The sequence below is a fragment of the Lissotriton helveticus genome, chromosome 9 (genome assembly GCF_964261635.1).
Source record: "Lissotriton helveticus chromosome 9, aLisHel1.1, whole genome shotgun sequence".
NCBI classification, from domain to species: domain Eukaryota; kingdom Metazoa; phylum Chordata; class Amphibia; order Caudata; family Salamandridae; genus Lissotriton; species Lissotriton helveticus.
In genome coordinates, this window is record NC_136070.1 from 105268116 (window position 1) to 105294338 (window position 26223).

Sequence of the window (26223 nt, forward strand, 5' to 3'; positions counted from 1 at the left end):
AAATTATCGCCCATCTTCTGGAAACATTCGTCAGTCGATTCTGCCTGCGCAGATATTTTATTCATTTTAGCTGCTGCATCTGTTTGATCAAAATTCACTTTCACCAATTTGGGTGATCCGGGTTACCTGAGTGCCTCACACCCCTGCTCTTGCTCTGTCCGTGTATTCCTTACTATCTCCGGAGTTATTAAAGTCATTGACACCGTACATACAGCCTGAGCTTCTCCCTCTGTCAGTATATGCTTCCCCCTTCCAGCTAAGGGCTGTACACCGCTCCGCGCAATGCGTGGTGAATCACCTACCAATTGCTGTACCACCCCCTGTGAGCCTGCCGTCCCCGTACCTGTAGGGAAAGCCACAGCTACCGCAGGAGTATCTCCGCTATCCGCTTTGCTGTTCTTCCAGGAGGTGAGTGTCAGGGATATCGGGACCCAGAGGCCGAGTTGTCACAGCGGCCGTCCCTTTGACGCCCGGCATCGCTCCGAGGTTCGCATTCACCGCCATTACAGGTGAAAACGCCTCGAATACTGAAGGCTGTCTCAGACCTGGCTGCTCAGCAGTTTTGGCTCCAGGATTTTGCCTCCTAGTGACGAGGGGTTTTTCCTTGTTTTTTTCCACCTTCTTTTCCAATAGGGTCGTCCCTCCAGTTGTCTCGTCACATTTACCGTGTTCGGTATCCCGGGAAGCTACCCGCTCCTCTTGATTTCGGAGCACTTTCTTTGCCCGCAGATTAGCTCCTGGAACATCAGAACCACTCCAAACAGCCTTCTCCTTATCCTCCCTCGTATTCCTTGGCGGTTTCGGAGCCCTTACATTCCACGATGCTGATGCCCTGTGCCAATAGTAACGACCCCAATCAGCGATTTCTGCCAAGCGCAGCAGGGACTGGGACAGTCTGCGGTCCACGCTCTCCTTGATATTCCAAGAGAACCAGGTCTTCGCTGGAGAGAACGGTACTTTACAATCTTCTAAGTACTCAATATGTAATTTCAATGTTTTTAAGTTGCTCTCTCCGGAGCTGAACAGCATAACTCCCAGGGAGTTTTTATAGTTCTATCGTTGAGAGTTTGGTGTGCTTTATCTGGTCCATTTCTTCTTTGGTGGGGAGAGCAGAGAAACACGACTTCTCCCTACGGCCTGCCAGCGGCCATCCTACCACGCATGCCTTTACAACGTGGTATTTACAACCCATAGCGCTTTGGGGTGCTGGATAGTGAATAGTTTAATTTACTATTCAAACTCCAGTCCCCGGGGATAGTAGGGAAGGTGTTGGGTAGTAAATTAAATCTATTCCCTATCCTAGAGCGCCCCCCAGAGCAATGCGTTGTAATGGTTTACATTGTAAAAGTTGCGTCGTAAAGGCACTGCGTGGTAAAAGTTGCGTTGTAAAGGATGTTTCCCGCACGTGCGTGAGTGTTCCTTTCATTCATTCATGCTCTGTATATTCCGTGCTTGCCAGAATGTCCATGCTATTGACATTCTGTTTTCCTTTGAAACATGCTTCAGCGTGAGGACAGCTTTGTTCTGTTAGAAGATGCATGTTTCTCTTCAAATCTGTTAAGGTTTTATTTATACTGCTGAGACTCACAGTTGAGTCAGTTGCTCCTGGGTTTGATTGCTGTCAGACCTGCTGCTGTGGGCTTCTTGGATTACACTTGAAAATAAATAATCCTCATTGCTAGATGAAAGTTGATCAAAATCAGAAACAGTTAAATCTAAAAAATTAGAATCGTCCTTCTTTCTGATGCAGGATATTTTACATGTCTGCTCTTTGGTGACATGTACTAAATCTCTCATACCCCACCAGCCTCTTCCTTTCAATAACACTGAACCCTTTGAGATTTTTTCCATTTCCACTGGGAGATGCACTGGGAGGATGCACATGTGCCAAGGGATAAGGATTCATTACGCTCATTTTTGGGTTTAAGGGAGTACTATTCAACATTTGTGGAAGGATATTCAATTGTAGTACATCCCTTGAGAGCTGCTTAAAAAGGGGCAGAAATGTATTTGGAATGATGAAACACAAACTACGTTGGAGAATGTTAAACAATTAATTATTTCATCACTTGCGCTTTCCCCTTTTCAATCAGATAAGGAATGCATTCTTGATGCAAGCCAGGTTGGGTTGGGGACAGTCCTTTCACAGACCATTCAAGGTAAAGAACGCACAGTCAAATTTTCATCTCGCTCTTTGTCTTTAGCAGGATCACGGTATAGCACCATAGAGCGAGAGGCACTAGCATGTTCGTGGGCTGTGGAGAAGTTTAGAATGTTTTTGTGGGGTAGCACTTTACTATTTACACAAATCATATGGCACTGTTACACTTATTAAATGGGAAAGAGTCAGGTAAAGCTTCTTCTCGCTTAGTTTGGATATTGTCAAAGTTACAAGAGCATCATTTTACATTGAAATATATACCAGGTGGAAAAAACGTAAAAGCAGACTGCCTTTTCAGGCTACACATTTTGAATGATGTTAAGGCTGATAAAAATTCAGATGAATGTGTTGTTGCAATGGTTGATAAAGACATTTCCAATTCTACCTCTTTTTGCATGAGGATTGGTTAAAATCTTTTGCCAGGGATCCTGCTTCAGTTATGGTGGCTGATTTCATAAAAAAAGGATGGCCTATAATCAGAAGTGTGGAACCCACTTTGCGACCATTCTTACAGGTCACTGAGGAACCAGCAATGGTGCAAGGAGTACTTGTGAGGGGAGATCGTTGTGTCTCACCTGTTTCTCTTAGAATGTCTCTTATGAAAGTAGCACATAATGGTCACTTAGGTGTGTCGAGCACATGTAAAGCTTTGAAGTAATTTGTTTGGTGGACATCTTTGGAATCTCAAGTGGAAAAGTTTGTTGAGGATTGTCCCATTTGCTTGGATCAGACAAACATTGGAAAAGACACGAAACACCCTTTATGCCTTTTCCTTTGCCTGAGGAAGCATGGTGCAAGATTGCATTGGATTTTGCAGGACCGTTTGAATTATTGCCTTCAAGTCAACGCTATTTAATGGTTGTTGTAGAATATTTTAGTAAATGGGTATACTTCAAATTTACGTCACAACCTAATACTAATTCTGTCATAAACTTTTTGAGGAGCATATTTTTGATTGAAGGTGTTCTGAAGGAATTCGTTTCTGATAATGGCACACACTTTATGTCTAGCAAGATGTGTGCGTTTTTATTTGAGCATTCCATCAGATATATCACCACGGCTTTCTATTCTCCCTCTGTAAATGGTCTTGTGGAAAGAATGAATAGATTTATTATAGAAGGAGTTTAAACAGCTTTGACAATGGGGTGGGATGTAAAAGACTTTTTGGTAAAAAAAAAAAGGCAGGCCATATTTACTCACCCCTCACAGCACAACTGTTGTATCCCCATTTCTTTTGTTAAGGGAAAGGTTGCCAAGATATTCATTTTGCCCAGATTGTGTCAGAAACATGAATAAAGAAGGTTCAAGTCATTGGTTGGAAGCTGTAGCTGAAAAAGTTGAAAGAAAGCAACAGCAAACTAAAGTTGCCTTTGATCGCAGGTATACAGTTCATGAAAGCAAACTGAAAGTGGGAGATTTTGTAAAGATCCTACGAGAGTAAAAAAAGGAAAGTCCAAATGGTCTCCCCTGGTGGAAATTAAAAAAATCTCAAAGGGTTCAGCATTACTGAAAGGAAGAGGCTGGTGGAGTAAGAGAGATTTAGTGGATGTCACCAAAGAGCAGGAATGTAAAATATCTCGCATCAGAAAGAAGGCAGATTCTAATTTTTTAGATTTAACTGTTTCTGATTTTGGTGAACTTTCTTCTAGCAATGTGGATTCACCTACCAGTGAATTAAATATTGGTTCTGATGTATTTGATACAGCTCCGGCTCAGAATCATGTTGCAGGGGAGTCATCTTCCTCTACTGTTTCTCAAAGAATTGCAAGTAATGTAGGGATGCCTACAAAATTTAAAGATTTTTATGTGGATTAGATGTGTAATTTAAGTATCTATTGCAACTTTTCTCTTTTTGTTTCTTTTATAAGGGGGAAGGTGTTGTAATGTGACTTGGTTTCTGCTCAGGCATTGTTAGCATTCTCGCAGGCAGCGTGTGCATGCGCATGAGTGTTCCTTTCATTCACTCATGTGCTATACAATCCGTGCTTGCCAGAATTTTAAGCTTTATTTATACTGCTGAGACTCACAGTTGAGTCAGTTGCTCCTGGATTTGTTTGCTGCCAGACCTGCTGCTGTGGGCCTCTTGGATTACACTTGAAAATAAATACTATTTTACTTCTAAATATACTGGATTGCAATTCACCTGTTTCTTGCTGTTATGCCATTTTCCTGGAAATCCAGTACCACAGAGTGCCGCGGGGCAGTGGGGCGGGGGAGGGGCAGGGTGGGGGTAGTAAACTCCGGCTCACGGTCGGCGTAATGTAAACAAATAAATAAATAAATAACTAAAACGAGTTTCATTGCACGCGCCAAAACGGCAAATGCGTTTCAGCGCGCGCAATGAAATTCATTTTATTTATTTATATATCTACATTACTCCGGTCGGCCGTGAGCCGGAGTTTAACACCCCTCACCCTGTCCCACCCCCGCCCCACGGCACTCCCTCCAAGAGCCGCTACTGGAAAAGTACCTGTTTATGAGGACAGAGCCGAACCAGGAAATCACCAGACTTAAATCAAAGAATAATAAAGTGAAAAACAACAAAAGGCAGGCCTTCTCCATCTAGACATGCTGGACCATAAAGAACATTCCCATCAAAAACAGATCTGTCTAATCTGCATACCACTCTGAAAGGATGCAGTTTTATATAGTGCAAACTCGGCCCAAAGGTATCAGAGCGCTTTACATGAGCACCAGTTGTATTACAGACAGACACAATTATTTTTAGACACAAGGATATTAATAACCCTGGGCATAGTTCGCAAAGTAGCGCTACGAGTAGGTACGCAAAGTGCACTTCGCAAAATGTGAGGTATGAGTAGCGCTACGCGAACTGCGTAGTACGCTGTTCGCGATGATTGCACAGTGCTGTATGCTTGTCCGCACTGTGCAACCATTGAAAACGACATCTTGCAAGGTGCGAGCTATCGTTTTCTGCCGCTGGAGTAGATTTTTACTAGAGCAGCAGCTTTCTCAATGCGGACTGGTAGTTTCTCATCGTGAGCGATCGCGAGCATACGCGACCTCTCCAATGAGAAACCTGACCACCCCATGTTGAGAATCTCGCCGGGAGGTTTATTTTCCTAGCTCGCGATCGCCAACTTGTTGCTGATCGCAAACGAGGAAAAAGTCTTGCCAGAGTGTCATTTTGCTTGCTCACGGTCACCAACTTGACGTTGAGGACCGCGAGCAAGCAAAAAATGACCGCTACGCTACACGTGTTTGCACTGTGCTACGTGCAATTCGCGTAGTGCGAAGTAGTGCAAACTTCGCAAACTACGTGACCGTAGCGTAGTACTTTGCCCAGGGTTAGATATTAAGTGATTTGCCCAGAATCATAGGATGTTTGAGCTTCCCGCCAGGCTGGAACCCGGCTCCCCAACTCCAAGATCGGCCGCCCTAGCTGTTAAACCATAGTTCATACATATATACATCTATGCAAACACAATACATACATCACCAGATGCCGGAAGCCATACTGATGCTAAATGGTTTTTGCAACAATAAAAATTGAGCTGTACATCAAAGTGCAAAATAAATAAGGGAACACTTTACTTTTAAATACAAACTATTCCAGTGTTAAACACATTCTCATAAAATAAAGTATGACAGGATAATTTATCTTAACTTAAACAAAGAATCCACACAAATCAGTACATAACTACATTAAACACACACAGCATCGCATAACTTTTGAGATAAATATTTCCGCCATTTTTTTGCTAACTTGTTTTTCGGCTTGATGATGCCATGCTCTCTGGAGCTTTCTGCACCAAGTAAATTGTATGAAGACTTTCTTCGAACTTAATGTAGCTTAGAATGAGGGGCCTAATTCACAAAATCATTGTTTGAGTGCTATTGTGACATATTCAAAAATGTTGGAGAGAAAGCAACACCTACTCTCAAAAAACTTTGTTTAAATCCCTGAAAGAATGTAAAAAAAGAATAGTGTACTAATCGAGTCAGCTGCGAGCTGGGACAATGACTCCAGAAGTGCTTTGTGTGAGATTAGAATGTCCTGCTTTGCATAATTATGTGAAATTTGGAAAAATGATTTGGAATTATGCATAATCGTGTGAAATGCGAAACGGTATTTATTTTGTACTATATTTTAGCATGAAATGAGTTCTTGTGTTAACTTTTGGCTGCCTTACAGCACCTGTTCTGTCAAGCACGGCTGGCACAGGTAAGAGCGGAGGGGCGGTGGGGTGGGGTAAGGTGGGGGTGGAGGAGTTGACAGGCGATGGGATAGGTAAAATTAAATAAAAATAAATTAAAACCACTTACCTTGCACTCGCCGCATCACCGATGCGGCGAGCGCAAGGTAAGTGGTTTTATTTCTTTTTGTATTTAATTGTACCTATCCCAATGTTTGTCGATCCCCTCTCTCCACCCTGCCCCACCCCTGATGCTTCTATGTTATACTGGCAGTGGTTGTGAATAAACTGTTCAGTGCTGCTGCCCTTGTGGTACCTGTTCTATGTGCCTTTTCGCCAGGTGTGGGCGACACAGGTAAAAGCGGTAGGGGGGTGAGGTGGAGCAGGGCGGGGAGTGGGGGGAAATCGACAAACGACAGGGTATGTACAATTAATTAAAAAAAATTAAAAACTATGCGATGCGACGAGCGCAAGGTAAGTGGATTCATTGTTTTAATTAATTTGACCTACCCTGTCATCTGTTGACTTCCCCCTTCCCCCACCCTGCCCCCTCCCTGTCCCACCGCTGCACCACCCTTACCTGTGCCAGCCGTGCTTGCCTTTCCCTACATAAAAGGGAACGTGTTTGTCTTTGTCAATGCTTGTTTATGTTTGTTTAGCATATATCCTAACCAGCATCTTAAAGCATCTTTGAATATCCATAATTACCCTCAGAAACTCATCGGAAATCCAGCGGCTGCAGAAGCCATGTGCAAAGTATACAAACAGACCAATGGCATCCTGCGGTGACTGAAACAGCATATAGATGGACTCATTACTGCTCCCTTCACCTACAATTTCATGGGCAATAAAACTACAGCAGATCAGAAGCCTAATGCTACGATGACTCCTATCTGCCTTTTTATTTATCGAATAAATAACGAGACAAAGGGTGAGATAACATGGCAAATAAAGCAGAACAGAGACTGTATTTACATTTTTACAGCAGTGCTGTTTTATGTCATGCTGCACTCTCATTATAAAGTTTGCTTTGCTCTCTCTCAGGTGGAAGAATGCCCTATTTTAATGATTCCAGCCCATAAAGTGTTATTGGATTTTGGGACAATGACTCTGTCGAGAATCAGTGTAGGGAGTAGTAAAGAATGTGTAATTTACCTGTGTTAGTGTATGGCCTTCACACAGAATGCTGACACGAGCCTCCTTGCATATCCCTGCCTGCGCACTGGAAGCCTTGGTGGTGCTAGACCCCTAGTGAATTTTACCTTTTCCACTTGATTGTTTTTTGTCTTTTTCATAAAAATAATGTTCACATGGCATCTCCCCTACACCTACGCTTTAATTTGCATATAATGTGAAGCACATTTTCATACTCCAGCAACTACGCTGTAATTTGTATATAATGTGAAACATATTTTCATAATCCAGCAACTATGTTTAATTCTATCAGGAGTAAACTAGATTTGAAGATCAAAAGCATACCTTGTGCTCTTATTTCATTATAAATTTAGGAGTAAAAGTATCTCAAAGAAAAAAAAACTGGATTTGCGAGATTTTTGTGCCTAGCACCCAGAAGCTAGGAATGCTTTGGAATATGAGAACTGCATTGCAAAATGTTTATGAAACCCTTCCCAAGTTAAGTCTCAGGGAGTCATTAAGGGTGTGATTAATGCAGACATCAGCTACATAACGGTGGATGCCCCATCTGCCAAACTTATGGTTGTTCCATCCCAACCCATCCAATAGAGTTGAGGGAACTGCGGTTTCTGAGGGAGGAGCTACAACTGGCTGTGTTGTTAGAAACGTCTGATCTGATGACATGTCAGGTCACAGTGACGGTCTCCCTGACCTATTTAGAGTGGTGCACTCATTGCTAGATTTCCCTTTCCAAGACTGCTGGGCAGGTACATCGCATGAGGGGCAAAACTCCATGCACATCATGGCCGTTGATTTTTTCTTCAAGCACAAACTCAACTTTGAGAGTTTATTCTTGAAAAGCAAACGAGTTTGCTGAACAGGTCCAAATGTGGAGGATGATTAGCAAACTCTTCATCCTTCAGAGCTACTGCTGCAGCAACAGTTCCTCTGAAGGCTTAGAGATCCCCACCAGACAGTGATAGCTAACTCTTGTACAAGCTCCTCTACCAGGGAAGTGAAATACATCACTTTTTCTGACCTGCCAGGCCAAAGGGTCACTGACCTGCCTCTAACATAGGGCCTATATCCATTCGACCCTTATTGTTTTGGAAATCTCTGACAATTCCAGTAATAATACCCACGGAAAACCCACAGCTTTGTACTTCTTTATTGCTAAAGATAAGGTGATCATGCCCTCCACATTACCACTGTAATGTGAAGGATGTAAATGTCTGAATGTCGCATCCACTGGAGGGTCCACGGGGGAACATCCAGTTCCAAACTATAATGTCACAGAGTATAGTTGGGTGCAAGGCCTGCCACAGCCAACTCCACGGCACACAAGGCCTTTGTCTGTGTGCAGCATGGGGTTGGGCACCCAGCCCCTTGCAGGAAGCCAACCCAATGCCAGGCATGGAAGAATGGCCGCAGGTCCTGTGAATTTTTTCTATTATTTGTGCCACTGTTTTGCGGATCAACAACAATTTTCCAGGGAGCCACGATATGGCTTGCAGTTAATTTGTGGTTTCTCGGAACCCCCACAATTCTTTGGCCTCATTTAGGTCCCTCCGTGACCTTCCCACATGGTTACTGGGTCAGGGTAACCCTACCCTGGCTCCTTAATTGTTTTCTCTTTTAGGCTTGTGAACTGAGTCTCCAAGTCCTAACAAAGCAGCTGCAATTTTTTCTTCAGGTTATGACCAGACATTCAGAATGTGCGGTTCAGCTGCTGATCCAAACTGTTAATCAAGATCGAGGAAATGTGATTGCAAAACACGTGGAGTGTATCATGAGAACAATTGGAAACTATTGAGATTCTATGCTATTGAAATGATCAAACAAGGAGAATGAGGTGCTGATAGAACATGCAAACTGAGACAAAGTGAATCCCAACATGTATTAAATTGATGTACATCAACACCATCCGGTCTGAATCAGGACGAAGAAATGTATATACACATGTAATTAATGTCCTCAGAATATTGACTTCTATAGATAAATAATTGGCACGCACTACACTTTTTATTTTGGGTACATCCTTATTAAATGACCACCAGATTGCCATAATAACATAACACAACTAAATCATCAAGGGTTCACATCTTGCAATGATATATTGTTGATAATTAGACATATCCCCTTGTTTTTCAAGAATTATTTGTTTAATGAACACACCATAACCTGTTATGCACTACGTTTCCCAAAATGCACTAGTTTGGCTAATTGGGTGTAGCACATGACAATAGATTATTCTGAGATATATATTAAGCTATTGCATAAGTTACATTACTACTCTTTCTGTACTAGTACTGAGTGAGACTATTTATAGTGTACTAGCCTCTACACTGACACATGTCCCCTGCTGATGTATGTGTTTGGTAGTGCTTTGCAACAGTCTAAGCTGTTCATTGAGACTCCACTCCACATTGATGGCTGAGTATATTTCTGTTTTTATGGCATATTGACCAGTTTCCTTACACCTCTCTACTTTGTGATGAATGACTTTAGTGTAGATTACAATAAATCCATTTGTTCACTTAGATCTTTCCCTAGAGTTACGGCTCGGTGTAGCAAACATTTACAACAGACTCACCTCTTTGCTCACACTTTTCTCCAGGATGAAGAATATTTTTACTAGTGTTGTATCACACAGAGTCCTATCCACAAAGACCTCTCTACTTGTTGTATGTTGCAGTGATTTGTGTAAATCTGACATTTGCACTAAAGCCTCTTTTCAGCTTCACAAATGGTGTTGTTGTGGTTTGCAATAGATTGGCCTATACGGTTAAACATGTTACTTTAATCATTAGTGTTTAGAGTAGTGGTTCAAAAGAGACGGGGGTATCCCTTGAAAACTGTCTCCTTCATGATGAGTGAGTGTCATAGTCAGTGGCAGCTCCCAGAGGGCATGCTGCAGGATGGTGGGCGGGGTCAGCGATGAGCAGGGTGGGGGTAGCGGAATCGGACATACGACAGCAAGGAGTAAAGTAAGTAAATAAATAAATAAAACTATTCACCTTGCACTCGCTGCATCGCCAACTCCTTGCCGTTGTATGTCCGACTCCACTACCCCCTCACCCTGCCCCTACCATGCCCTGGCCCACCCCACCACCCCACAGCACTCCCTCTACGAGCCCCCAGTGGTTATAGTTAATATGGTCACAGTGAGCTCTGTTCTGTATGTCTGTCACCTGTGTCTTCTTATTTGTAAAAGATTCAAATAATATTTTATGTAATATATTGAAGTTTACTTTGCTGATGAAATTATCAGTGATGTTGCAGGGGCGTAATTTATAGTTAGCTCAGGTAACTATAACTGCTGAATTTCTATGGTTTTGTGCACATAAAATCTCAGTCTAACTATAACTTTCCTGTAACCTTTGATTTATTCAGTGAATTTTATAGTTTTCTTTTATTCTATTTTCTAGCTATAACATCCCTGTAACCTTTGGTTTTTTCAATGAATTTCTACATTAATGTTATTTCCTAACTATAACGTCCCTTTAACCTTTAGTATTGTAATCAATTTCGAGGTTTTTAATGTTATTTCCTAACTATAAGGCCCGTTGTTTTTTTAATATTAATTTCCAACTATATGGTTGCTGTAAACTTTATTTTTTTCAGTGGATTTCAAAATGGACATGTAATTTAGCAAAACAATTTTTACAACTATATAAATACATTTAATTCTCACTATTAATATTCATATATATTTTAAAACTAAAACATTACAATTGAAAGCAATCTAATTTAGCTACTGTTTTGTAAATGCAATACGTTTAAAAAAACATTTCAAGGATCTGTGATCCAATGAGGATCACTAAAAGCCTACATTCAATACTAAATATTAACCCAGGGCAAAGCACCACACGGCGCTCGCGAAGTTTGCAAAGTTTGCGCAACTTCACACTAGGCGAGCTGCACGTAGCACAGTGCAAACATGCGTAGCGTAGCATAGTGCAGCGGTCATTTTTTTCTTGCTCGCGGTCCTCAACGTCAAGTTGGCCTGCGAGCAAGCAAAATGACATCCTCGCGAGACTTTTTCCTTATTCGCGATTAGCAACATCAAGTTTCCGATCACTAGCATGGAAAATAAACCTCCCGGCGAGATTCTCAACGCGGGGAGGTCAGGTTTCTCATTGCGAGTGGTCGCGCATGTTCTCGACCGCTCGCGATGAGAAACCACCAGTCCGCGTTGAGAAAGCTGCAGCTTGAGTAAAAATCTACTCGAGCGGCAGAAAAGTACAGCTCACACTGTGCAAGATGCCGTTTTCAATGATTGCACAGTGCCGGATGCTTGTCCGCACTGTGCAATAATTGAAAACAACATCTTGCACAATACGAACATGCTACCACGCAGTTCGCGTAGTGCTACGCGTAGTGAGAAGTGCACTTTGCGTAGCTACGCGTAGTGCTACTTCGCGAACTACGCCCACCCCATCTAAATAACAGGTATGAGATCTGTGATGGATCTGTGGATCTATTCCCAACCAAAAGCACTCATTCAAAAATTACACATTTAATACAGGAGTCGTCTCAGCAGTTGTATGGATATGTGAGTGAGTGTGTAAGTGTCTGCTTGTGTGTCAATGGATGTGTCACTGGCTGTGTTGGCGTCTGATTTGTGAGGGAGTTGCTGCATGGGTCGGTGGGTGGATGTGCAAGTGGCTGTATGGGTCTGTGAGTGGGTGTTTCATTAGGTGAATGCGCCATTGAATGAATGTGTGAGTGGCTATATGGGTCTTTGAGTAGGTGTATGAGTGTTTTTTTTGTGTGTAGGTGGGTGTGTGAGTGGTTTGAGTATGTATGCGTGGGTGTGTAAGTGTCCATATGAATCTGTGAGTGAGTGTGTGAGTGGCTGTTTGGGTTGGTGAGAGGGTGTGTGAGTGGCTGTATGGGTCTGTGAATCAGTGCGTGATGGGTTCTGTGCGTGTGAGAGTGTGTGTGAACAATGTTATGATTGTGAGTGGGCGTGAGACTGACTAAGGGTTTGTGAGTGGGTGTGTGAATGGCTGTATGTGTCTGTGAATGGGTGTGTGAATGGTTGTGTGGATCTGTAAATGGGCATGAGGGGATGTATGGGTGTGTGATTGGGTGTAAGAGTGACTGTATGAGTCTGTGAGTGGGTGTGTGAGTGGCTGTATGGGTCTGTGAATGGGTGTGGGAGAGTTTGTGGGTGTGTGAGTGGGTGTGAGTGGTTTTATCGGTCTGTGAGTGAGTGTGAGAGTCACTGTATGGGCATGTGAGTGGTTTTGTTTGTGTGAATGGTTTTGAGGGTGTGTGTGTGGCTGTGTGAGTATCTGTTTGGGTGTGTGAGTGGGTGTGGGTGTGGCTGTGTGGGTCTCTGAGGTGTTTGAGTGGCTGTGTGGGTCTGTGAGCAGGTGAGTGAGTAAGAGTAAGGGTCTGTGAATGGGTGTGTGAGTGGCTGGAGGAGTGGTTGTATGAGTAGTAGTGTGGGAATATAATATAATAGAGTGTGTGTATGTGGTCTGTGAGTAGTTTTTTTTTTAGTTGGGTGCTGAATCCATGGATCCCTTGCGAATTCACACAGGGGGCCACACTGAGCACCGTAGTGGATCTGATGATCGCACACTTGGAAAAAAACATTTGTGGGCAATTTCTTGCCCATCAGGTGTCCCTGAGTGACCCCTTTATCCCACCAAGGGGTCAGGGTGCCTCTACCCAGACCCCTTCTATCAGTTTATACTGCCATTTTGAGGCCTCAAGACCATGTCTTAATAGATAAAATGGCTGTTGCAACTTTGGACCATGTCCCTAAATATACAAATGTATTTTTTCCTTTAATAACTCCAAAACTACTGAATACAATTACACCAAATTAGAAAAAGGGCTCTTTCTGGACCAAGAGCTAGCTTTCTGCCATAATTGGTGTAATTTCGTCCAGCGATTCCGGTTGTAGTCAAATCTAAAATCCCTGTTGGGAAACTGCATAAGGAAAATGCATTTTGGGACCCCCTGTTTCTCAGCCCCTGCTTGCTGAATCAACCCAAAACTTCCCAGACAGATGCTGCAGTGAAAGGCAAACTAGTTTTAAAAATGTCAGGAAGATTTGTCAAATGGCGCCAAAGTTATTGGCAAAAAATGCTTTGGAAACTAGGTCTAACTATAACTATCTACTGGTGACTTTTTATACATACAGAATGTTAGCAGTCTAGTTGTCCATTAGGAAATTGTGTTAAAGCTGCAATTGTTCACAAAGGAGTTAATGGAAAGACTGCTGCTAATGCTGAAAGTGGTCCTATTGCAACTAGATTACTGTAATGCATTGTACTGAGGTATCCAGCAGATTTCCCATAAGAATATGCAGAGAATACAAAATGCACTGGCCAGGCTGATTAAAAACATCAAAAAATGTGATTCAGTCTCTAAGGTCCTGGAGGAGCTGCACTGGCTCCCGATAAAAAAAGAGCTGCGTTTAAAGCACCGTAAAGAGCACATTAAGCACTACATGGTTTTGGACCTGAATACCTAATGAAAACATTTTCCTGGTAGGTGCCTCTGCTCAGAAACCTTCAAACATACCTGGGACCTCATTTATGAGGCCTTGCGTCAGTCTTGCGCTGCTGATGCGTCACTTTTTGTGACGCATCGGCGGCGTAAAACATGCGCCTTGTTGCGCCATATTTAAAAAGTGACGCATCTAGGTAGATGCGTCACTTTTTAAACCCCTGCGCCACATTATACCTGCGTCAGTTATAATGTATGTAGAGGGGGGTTCCCCCGCAAAAAGCCTCGTAATAGTGACGCAGTGAAATCTATGAGATTTCACTGCGTCACTTTTAGGACGCTGTTGCGTCAAAATCTTGCGCCTGCCTCACAGCAGGCGTAAGACTGACGCAAGCCCTTTCACATGGGGCTTTCCCCATGTGAAAGGACGCATTGCTGGAGTTGCGTCACTTTTGTGACACACTCCAGCAATGCGTCACTTTTGCGCTTACAGATACGTCAGAAATACTGACGTATCTGTAACTCCTTGCGACATGATGCGTCATACATTGAATATGACGCATCATTGGTGTCGCAAGGAGTGCGCAGTGAAAAGTGACGCATCGCTGTTTTCACGCAGCGATGCTCACTTTTCATAAATAAGGCCCCAGGATACAGAGAATTCACTGGAACATGCTTCCCTGGAACTTAAAAAGCCAATCAAACTTGTTGATTTTTAGGAAACAGCTCAAAACCTGGCTAGTCTCACTGTCTGTGTAGACACCAATACTCCCTACTGCAGATGTTTTTGTTCTTCTCTTTAGCATAGATGCTAGTGCCAAGACGCCTTCGGGCGTACGTCACGCTTTATAAAATAAAATATCAAATATTACATGACTGCACATGGATGCATACTTTCCATGACTCATTAATTGACAAGCTATGCACCCTTTTTCAAAATTTTCCATCTAATTTGGAAAATCCTTTTAGTAGTTTTCTTCCTTAATCAGCTTTCAGTTACTGTCACATTAGTCATACTTGTGGGCTGTTTAACACCTTCACCCTCCGTCAAAAAATGGTAACATTTCAAATACGTCAGTGTAATCTGTGCAATTTCCACCCTTTCCCACTACATGTTTTATAAGAAATTCTGCAAAAGTATGCCATTTACCTAATTGGAAGTTCCTGAAGAAAAAAGTTTATTTCGGAAGCACCGGAACAATGTGAAAGGACAGAACGCGAGCGGCCCTTGTTCTCAGGGTTTGTGCTTTTTCAGAACGCATAACATTATTATGTCCAAAATTGTCCTGTCCTTCATTTCACTCTAAATGATATAGCTGAATGCCAGATTTGAATTTTGCATAATTTCATGTAATTTTGCATAATGTTTCGGAAATTTCACATAATTGTTCAAAAAGAAATGACTGAATTTTGCTTGACCCTAACCACAAGTGCATTGCAATCAGTGCACTGAACTTAACAGTGGCTAGAACTTCCACCATGTTTTGAATGAGTACTCTTCTGGCCCAAACCTGAAGTCCTTAGTCTTTATGGAAGTGCTTTTTGGGGAACTGAGGAGTATGTGCCTCAGAATTTTTTACATTCGTTAAATGTAGATATGCTCACACTGTCCAAGGAATGAGTCACAGGATATACTTTGTATCATGCAATGGAGTTGGATTTGTCAGCGTGGAGAAGTGTGGCTCAGGGGTTAGAGGCGGCAGACCTGGAAGCTGAGATCGGTCCTGGACCAGGGTTCAATTGGGTCTTGGGCTAAAAATTCCACAGACTCGATAATTCTTGCTTCGGTGCCTACTCGACTCACGGGTTCACACTCTGCGACTCTGGGCAATAGCTTGCTTAATCTCCACTACGGCCCCTCGTGGCGGGATGCCTGGCTTTCACCTTGTGGATACCCTGCCGGGGTTATCTCACAGGGGAATACCAGGACGGGTTCCCTAAGCAAGCGCCGTGAGACCCCTTTGCGGGGGTGATACGTGCGCTATATAAGTAACCACGTTTACGTTTACGTTTTACGTTTAGCTGGCAACTGTATTTTTAGCCATTCATGGTCCTGGTCAAGAACCAATTTCCCCCCAAAGAGGGCTCTTGCCAAGTCATTGAGCTCTCCATCCCTACAAGAAAAACAAGTTCTCCTGTTTTTAAACATGGTGCTATGGAGAGGCATTAGTAAAAGATCACCTGACCTCTCTTATACTATTAATCAAGTCTCAGAGTGATACAGAGACATGAAGATATAGGCCAGATGTATCAAACGGTTTTACCCATTCTGTGTCTATGGGAAAATATGTTCATACATATGGTTCTCAGTCAAAGCTTACCCCAGACTTGTTTTCATAGAAACCTTGTGTAGACAGAAGATAGATGGCCAAGGCAGGGGTGACACACAGATCAATGCCCTCATCACACAACAAACAACAAACACACATCTAAATATGCATTCTGGTCCGCCTGTAAACTAAGCCTTTTTGTGGCACTTTGTGAGATGTTGGGCCATGTAATCCAGTTGGGACCTGTCTGAAATTAGCAGAAGAATGTGTATGGTGGAGACTGGAAAGAACCTTTACGCACACTCTTAAGATCTGCTGCCCTGGGAGTGAAAATGGGGACTGGAGCATAAATGCCAGTATAACAGATTAAGACGAAAAACTTCTGATTTTGTAAGCCGAAAACGCCTTTATTTTATCTGTGTCTCGACTAAAATTGCCTCAGCTTCAATAGAAGTCAATCGGAAACATACACATTCCTAATTTTTGTTTAAAAAATCTAGCACTTCCCAGTTTGAATATGCTGGTATGCATGTTAGAGCTACTTAACTTAAATTTGTGAGTTCTTCGCCTCCTTTCTTGCTCACACCAAAACAAGTTAGCGGATGTATTTTAACAAACGCAGATTCATTTTAAAATAAAACTCTACATTGTAGATGTGGCCTTTACAGCAAAGTACATCAATTATTAGACAGTTTCTATCTTGTCAGTCACCCGACTGCAGCAAAACCCAAGGAGAGTGGGGAGGGGTGTGAGCCTCCTAGTATAAATATGGGTATGGCGGGAAGAAATGGGGGCACATTTACAAGGATGGCTTTAAAATTATCGCCGCTTTAGCGGCAGGAAACTGCCGCTAAAGCGGCGATAATGGGCTTGATAATAGGGTCTTGAGCATTCCAGAGAATTCCAATAGAAGCCCAGGTTTACACCAGAACATGGGCTTCTATTGGAATTCTCAAGAGCCTATTATCAAGCCCTTTATCGCCGATTTAGCTGCAGTTTGCTGCCGCTAAAGCGGCGATCATTTTAACACCGTCCTTGTAAATATGTCCCTTAGTTCTTAGGAGATGCACCCATTGGAGCTGGAAGGGGAATAAGAGAGAAGACCCGGAGAATATAGAATGAAAGGAGAAAGCTGAGAAGAGGTAGTTTGTGATAACAAATATGTGAGTACGAAAGATAGTGCTAGAGAAAGAAAAAAGGAGAAGGGATAGGAGATAGGCTAACATAAGAGATAGGCTAGAGGAAGAAATATGGGTTAAAGGAAATTGTATTCTAGGTGAGAGGACCACAGAGCAAAAAAGCAAAATAATTCGCACACTGTAATAATTATTTTTCCAGGACAAAAGTTGCATCTATAAGTGCTTGCATGGGCTTTGCACTGCTAGATCTCTCCTGCCCTTTGACTCAACCATTGATCAACATTCCCAGCTTTCAATCTGCTTTATTGTCCCACTCAGCTGGTGCAGGGTAGTCTCCATGATAGCGGTGAGACACAGGCCACTGTCCTAACTAGCTTCACACACTACTCTCGGTCCCAAAAGCACCAGAGTTCTTCTTCCTTACACACACCTTATTTAATTTATCTTGGTTTCTTTTTAAGGCAGCTATTAGAGAAAAGAATAAGGAGCAGTGCAGTCTTTTCAGAGATTGTATTGACAATTATGCTAAAGTCTCCAGCCTCTGCTTCAAAATGGCGACCTCTTTTTATGTTTATGGTTAGACTGGTGCTTCCAATTTAAGTGCTCGAGCTTTGCTGTCACTGCAATTCTCAACCAGCCTCGGATGTTTTTATGGGTAAGTGTAATTGGATATTCATAACAGGTGTGACTTACAATAAAACTAAAAATTGATTTCACACAATATATTTATGAGTGTGCTCCTGCCAAATCACTTGCTTTCAGGACTGCTCATCTGCACAGCTGCAAACTCTGACATTCCCTCACAAAAGAAGAACAATGTTTATATAAACAAGATCGGTACAGCAATGCCAATGTAAGTAGTTTGCTGGCTCTTGTGGGAGCTGCTGCTTAGTGTGGTAGTTGGGTAGCTTTGGTACATCACCTGAAGAGAAGAAGGAGTTGCAAATAGTAAGTGGACTCATTTGCATTTTTAGCTATTCAAGCATCACTTTAAATTCCGGACAGGTCATTCCAAAGTAAACCGCATAAATACCACCATTCATGGGTCTTGCTTGGCTGTGCTTTGGTTAATAGCGACAAGGACTTCATCTTTGTAAAAAGGAGTGCCTTAAGCTGTTGTTTCTGTGAAGCAGCGCTTTGGTAACAGATTGTTCGTGGTAAAGAACACAGATAACCTAGATATTTGCATGTTGCATAAACAGAGAACTAGGGCCTTAATTAATTGTCAAAATGAACTCCATGGTTAAAGGAAAACGTCAAAGGCATTTTTAACCCGTTCCGTGCTGCCGTCAGCCATTGGCCGACGGCAGCACTACCTCCCCAGTGCTGCCGTCGGCCAATGGCCGACACGGCCTGCTCTTTTTTACCGCAAGTGTCGCACTTCCGCAAAATCGCGGCCACCGTTAAGGCATTACTGTACTGCATCATCATAGCACAGCGTGATCAGGGGATTCAAAATGTAATTCAAATATCAATAATTTCTGAAACTGTGCTGCATTCTAACAACCAAGACTGCTTCAAGACCAGCTTCGATGGTTATTTCACTGTATGGCACAGAAACTAGTGCCCATCGCTGGTAAATAGAGAGATAGGGAATGTGCCATACTTAGTAATATATGGCAAATTCCTCATCTCTTCCTGTGTTGCCTAGTGCCAGTGGAGGCACCCTTGCCCCATGGTGCAAGAGTGCCTGCCTTACAAACAGGATTGCTTTCGTTCCTTTCCTGCACAAAATCGATCCTCAGAGGCATTTAAAAAGAAGAAAATACATTGGGAAATAAAGATGTTTCTACTTGTTATGCCATTTTGCTACATTTCCAGATTTACTTGTCTTAGTAAATCTGGGAATGCGGCAAAACCAATGGCTGAATGTGTGGAAGTCTCCACACTCCACCCATGGAACGCCTTACCAACAGAGAGTAATGCAAGGCAGCAACTTCAGCTGCCTTTCTTTTCCATAAATTTACAAAACTCTCAAATTCTCAAATTAATTTCATATTTCACTATACTGATTCACCACTAATCCTTTATGGGTTCCAGAGTAGCTGCTACTCGCCGAAAAAGCGCTTTAACACCTCATCAGTGGTTAGGGTGACCAACTGGAATGGGTGCTTATTCAGGACAGTGAGTGTAAAAATTCTGGACAAAGGGTCAACATTCTGGACAAAAATTCAGGACAGTAGGTAAAAATTCAGGACAAAGGGTAAGTTTTACAGACACATCAGAGAAGGTTGAGCAATAGTATATAAGTAAGTAAATAGACAACTACTTAAGTACAAGTAAAAATAAGTTTATATTAGGTTGAGACAATTGTGCACTTCATGGTGTGTCAGTATGCACACAGCTTTAAGCAACTGTGCAGGTCTTTTTGTGGTAACAAAACAACCCCCACCTTTCCAGCTCCCAGAGAAAATGCCTGATGCCTGGCCAGTCTGGCCTTGATACCACCCTCCAATGGCACCCCTCATCTTCATATAGACCCTCTCTCATGTGTATTTCATTTCTTCTATAGTGCTACTCATCCCAAATATGTGGGGCAGAGTGTTGGAGTGCATTACAACACACACATATTATATAGAGACAATCACTCATATAAATGTGAAAGTCAATGTATAGGAAATGTTGCTTAAGATAATGGTGCTTACAATGTGTAACCATACTTTCATCCATCATTCAGTCTTTCACCATTCATTCTGTCCTTCCATCTGTGTGCCCATCCATGTCCATATTCATCCATTTACAAACCTATCCATCAGGTATTCTTCCATCCTTCATTTCACTCATCCATCCCCCAATCCACCCTTTTACTCACACATCATCCATCCATCCATCCTTTCACCCTGTACTTCCATACACTCATCCGTCCACTCTTCCATCCATCCATCCATTCACTCATCCATCCAGCCATTTACCTATCCAGCCATCCTTTCATTTACTCAATCATCCATCCAGTCACTCATCCTTCCACCCATTCTCCCGTCCAGTCATCCATTTCCCCATCCCCCTTTCTCTTTCAATTCCTCTTTCACTTAGCCATCCATCCTTCCATCCACCCACCCATCCATCTACTCATCCACTCATGAATCCATCCATTGAACCTATCATTCATCCATCCTTTCACTCATCCATCCATCCTTTCTCTCATCCATCCATCCTTTCACTCCTTCACCCATCTATCCATCCTATTGTCCATCTATCTGCCCTTTCACTCACTCATCCAACCTTACATCCACTCTTTCACTCAGTCAGTCAGTCAGTCATATACTTTTATTCGATAACTTAATATCATAAAAAGGCACAGATCCAATAATCACTACATTTATACAAATCCAAAGCTAAAACAATAAAAACTTCCTTAAATTCCATTACATTCAGATTTCATAGGGCTTCAATCAAGGGACAGTTCTTACACTAAAATATTCCATACGTGAATATACATTAAAATTTCAGTAAAAATCTTGCCAAATATTGAGCATAGAAATAGCAGGCAATTCCAGATACAATAGGCTAAAAATAAACCACATCATCATTCGTAGTTAAACTCCAGCTCCCGTAGGGCCTAATCTTTTCTTCGTCTTATTGAGCCGCACAGCTGCCACTAGAAAGTTTGCGACGTGAAAAATAATCCGTGCGTTACTAAATAGTTGCAGATAAATAAGTGCCGGCCTGACCTGCACGAACCCTGCTCCCCTTAACACTGATATCAAATACTTTTTCCTGATGTCTGCGTAATACTCACAGAACATAACAAAATGCAGAGTATCCTGTAATGAAAAATTGTCACACTTACAGGGATCGGCATTGTCCGGTATTCCCCATTTAGGGAAAACTCCCAGTGTAAGGTGAATTATGTTAAATCGGAATCTGGTTAACAGATACCGATGGAAAGGGTGTGTAACTAACTTCAGGTAAAGCTCAATTCCTGGAGAGCTCACTAGGCCATAGTGCACTCTCACCATAGATTTTTTTAGCTCTAGTTCCTCCCTTTCAAATGAAAGAAGGTTTAACATGGCAATTTTAATCAGGTCTACATCGACTTTCTTAATGGATTCAGGTGCCAAAAAAAAGGCCAGGTCGACCTAGTTTTTTAAAGGTGGATTCAATGTACGCTAGCCATGGGATTTTACTAGCCTTATCTAGAGCTAAGCAGTCTTTTAAGATCATATGGTTCAATGAGATCTCATGGTTAAGCCACGTCTTAAGCCAGCATATTAGTGGGGCTATTTTCACGGTATCAGAAACGTAACCCAGCCCCATCTCTGCATGAATCGAAAAAGTGGGGGTGGACTGAGGTACAGACAATAGGGATCTTAGAAATATATTTTCTACCACTTGGATTTGATGGTCTTGTGTACTATACCCCCAAATCTCAGAGCCATACGTAGCTATTGCTAGGTACTTGGCCTTATACACCTTCATGATAGCTTCCATGGGTCTGGCCCCAAGACGTTTTGAAAAGCCCATAAGTGCTGAGGTGGATCTGGCAAATACATTTCTTTTATGTTTCAATTGAGGGCCCCAGGACCCTTTTTCATCAAATAGAAGCCCTAAGTAGGTAAAAACAGGGACCCTTTTAACCTCATCTCTCCCACAAGAAAAGGATATCATTGTTTTCTTTCTACTTTGTTCCCCTACTATCATTACATGAGATTTTGTAGTATTTGTTTTCTTATCTAATGAATCCATACATTTGCCGAACATGTCTAGCAATGTATTTTGGGCAACACCAGTGTACGCCAATAAAACCGCGTCATCCGCGTAAAGGAGAACTGGTATACTAATTTCTCCTACACGCGGGATATCTAATGTAGCTCCCTTCAAAGCAGGTTCTAGTGTGTTTATATAAAGTGTAAAAAGTAGGGGAGCCAATATGCACCCCTGCCTGACCCCTCTTTCCGAGTTAAAATACCTTGTGCATCTTCCTTCCTGTGTGACTCGGAAGGAGCTGCAGATTAAGACATTGGTTTAATGTGCTTCTTTTGGTTCTAAAACCATACTGCGCATTTGACAAGATCCCTCTCCCCTCAGGGCAGTTTGTCAGCCTCGCCAAAATAACTCTGCCTAAAATTTTCACGGTGGAATCTATCAGGGAGATAGACCTATAACATGCTGGGTCATCTCTTTGACCCTTTTTAAAAACAGGAATAATAATGGATTTAGACCAGGATGCAGGGGATAAATTCGCACCCGAGGCATTGAAGACATTTGTCAATACCCTGGTCCAGAATCTAGTAAAACTTTTAAATAGATCCGCAGGGACCCCGTCCGACCCTGGCGCCTTATTTTTCCTAGTCTCCTCTATTGCTTTTGCCACTTCAGTCTCCTGAAAAACCACTGCGGGGGCTAATTCTAAATTCAAGCTCACCGCTTGCGAACACTCTTCCGTATTAGGCCCGTAAATCTTCTCAAAGTGAGCAATCCACCGGTCGTCAGAAATATTGCAATCAAGTGGGGCTCGTTGATAGTTGACTACTCTTTCACTCATCCGTCCATCCATCCAATTCATCAATCAATCCATAATTTCACTCATCCATCCATCCATTCACTCGCCTGTCATCCACCCTTTCACTCATCCATCCATCATTTCACTCATCCATCCAGCCATCCATCCACCCACTCCTTCACTTACTTACTCACTCACCTTTTCACATTAATTATGAGACCCATCAAGAACTCCACCATTGCTGTAGTTTCTAAAGCAAGGGGTGGGGTGGGGCAGGATTCACTATGCCCCTGCACATAGGCAATCTAAAAAAGTGGAAGGCATGTGTCACGATGCACAGTGCCTGGACGTGGGGCGAGTGTGACATGGTGTTGTTTCCAGTTCTTTAAGTGGGATGTAAAAACTAGGGGAGTCTCTCCAAAAGGGTGTTTAATGTAATAAAATGTGTGGCTTAAAACACATAAGCTAAAAATCTGTTCTTAATATAATGTGCCGCCGAACTGATATTTTATATTGTGCCGCCAGACTGATAATTTTGTTGCTTCTGTCATTGCATCCAGATATATAATACAACAAGTAACGATACACTTAGAACAAGTAACATTACACCCACAACAAGCAAGAACTAATGGCTGTCAATGGTTGTTAGTTGAATAAAATAAAAAAAGCAGCAACCATGGCTGCTATACTATAACTATAAATCCTTCCTTTGAACTTCTTTCACCGCCTTCCTTTGATTAACTGAATTCTCACCGAGGCTGGAGGAGGCCACCACATGCTGTGCCTGCCCAGACTGCCCCATTGTCATTCTGTATGTGGCAATCAGCCCCACACAGAATGACAATGGGTAGGGTGGGACTGCTCTTGCGCTCAGAGGAGTGCGAGGCGGCCCCATCAGGGAGCTGCGGCCTGTCACAGGGGAACAGTTTTGGTTCCCTGCAATGCCTAAAATTACGGACAAAAGGCGTCTGTTAAACGGATCCTCACGGACAAAGAATGTGCGGTGCAACTTACGGACTGTCCCTGAAATTTACAGACGGTTGGTCACCCTATCAGGGGCATATAAATGCAACCCTTTTTCCCTCTTCTATGCATCTGCTATCCTTCTCAATCCAAATAACTGACTAATATCCATCACTCAAATTACTTTCATATTTCACTATACTAATTCACCACTAATCCTTTATGGGTTCCGGAGAAGTGTGCTACTCGCCAAAAAGCTCTTCAACACCCCATCAGGGGTAACAAGCGCTATATAAATGCAAACCTTTTTTCCTCTTCCATCCCTCCGCTATTCTACTGAATCCAAATAACTGACTAACATATATGTCCACCACTCAAAGTGCTTTCATATTTCACTATACTAATTCAACACTAATCCTTTATGGGTTCCGGAATAGCGTGATATTCACCGAAAAAGTGCTTTGATGCCTTGATGCCTTGTCAGGGGTAGTAAGCGCTATTTATATGCAATTACATTACAATACAATAAGCCACTCAGAGCCACGCAATGTAGCTTTGCATGGCTTAGTAACACTGACTTAGGGCTTGCGTTGCCCTGCATGACGCAACAGTGAAGCAATCCCTTAGTAAATCTGGGTCTTAGTATGTAGATGGAACAAATCCCAATTTTAAAACAAACACTGCCAGTCTTTTTTCTAAATCTTGTGATTAAGTGTAATGTGACAACTTGATGGGGGACTATTACATCTTAGTTTAACAAAAGTTGTTTCACTATTCTGTGGTTGACACAAACTAGTTCACTGCTACGAAACCTATAATTTAAAAACATTGTACTGTGCTCACATAGCACAAGTCACAAGTGTTGTATAAACATCTGTGTGCTTGAGGGCAAGTGAGTGTGCGAAGCTCAGAAATGGTCAAGGACCAAAATAAAGTGAACATTCCATATTCACATATGTCTGCCCATCTATCTACCCTTTCAGTCCTTCACTTTTGATTAATTCAAAATCCATTCTGGTCTGAAAGGCTCTTTTATTGTTGTTGTTAAATATTTTTTGGGGAAGACTTAGAAAATAGATAGAATAACAATATTACTAGACAATAAATATATAACAATAATTAACATTTTGTAATAGGATAATTAAGAATTAAAACAGTAATATGTCTAAGAACAGAAATCAGATATATATTTTTATATAACAATAAGAAAGTGGAGAGAATGATAAAGAGTGAGAAAGTGAAAAGAAAAAAGAGAGGAGAAAAGAAAAAAGAAAAAAGGATAGAACAAGCATTGAAAATGCAATAGGTCTCGCATTTGTTAGTGTTGGAGCTATGGACAGTGTAATTGGTAATGTGTTTTTTACTTATGTAATTGCTCTTATATTTGTTGGAGCCATTGACATTGCAAATATCAATGTTTTTTGCTTATGTAATAGGTCTCAAAGTTGTTGGCGGTATTGACATTGTAAAGAGCAAATTTTTTTACGTATGTGTTATGGAGTGTATTTATGTGGTGTTGTGGAATTATGTGGGTTGGACTGGGTTAGTTGTGTCATTGTGTGGCGTAGAATTGTGTGGAGTGGATTTGTGTATTGGAATTATGTGGCATGGTGTGCTGTGGAATTATGTGGATAGTAATTATGTGGTATTGAGTGTACTGGAATTATGTGGAGTAAGATTGTGTGCTTTGGAGTGTAATTATGTGGAATGGTATTTTGTGTTGTGGAGTAGTAGGTGGCGGAGTTTAATGCCTTCCATGGCACAAAAACGCCTATGAATAATACTTTTGAAATTACATAATACCTGATGTAAACGTCCAAATATTAATGTACTTGGTAGAGATATGCCCTCACCACCTTGCCATCTCAAACATGTGTATGTAGCTTGCACTGGACACAGTGTTCCTATACCGAACATGGATGCAAAGGGTGAAGGTTGCAGCATTCCCATGAACAACATGGATGCCATTATTCATGCAGTCAACATGCGAACTACGAAGAGGCAGCAAGGGTTGCATGTGCACAGCCACGGTTGGTGGTAGGTGTAACTGCAGGGCGGTGACATAGGGAGGGGAGGGGCAGGGTGGGGGGTTGTAATGTATGGATTACTGACTTTAACAGGTAAGTAAACATATAAATTAATAAAACGAATTTCGTTGTGTGCACTGCACTACCAAATGCAAAAAATAGAGATTGTGTGGTACAGGCAGCTTTAGGTGTTTAAAATATTTTTTGCCATATTTTATCCCACTTGTGAATTGGGAATGAGATAGTGAGGTCAGATTCCCATAGTAATTCAATAGAAAGATTTGGACCTTATTGAGATAATAAAATGCTGTATAAATAAGTAGCATTGGGTATAAAGTCGTGACGAGTTTTATGTAATGGTGTCAATTGTGTGAGTGATAAAGTGTCAGGAGTGAAATTAATAGTGAGTAAAAAAGATTGGAGAGAAGAAGATATTAGATTGTAGTCCTATAAAAAGGAGC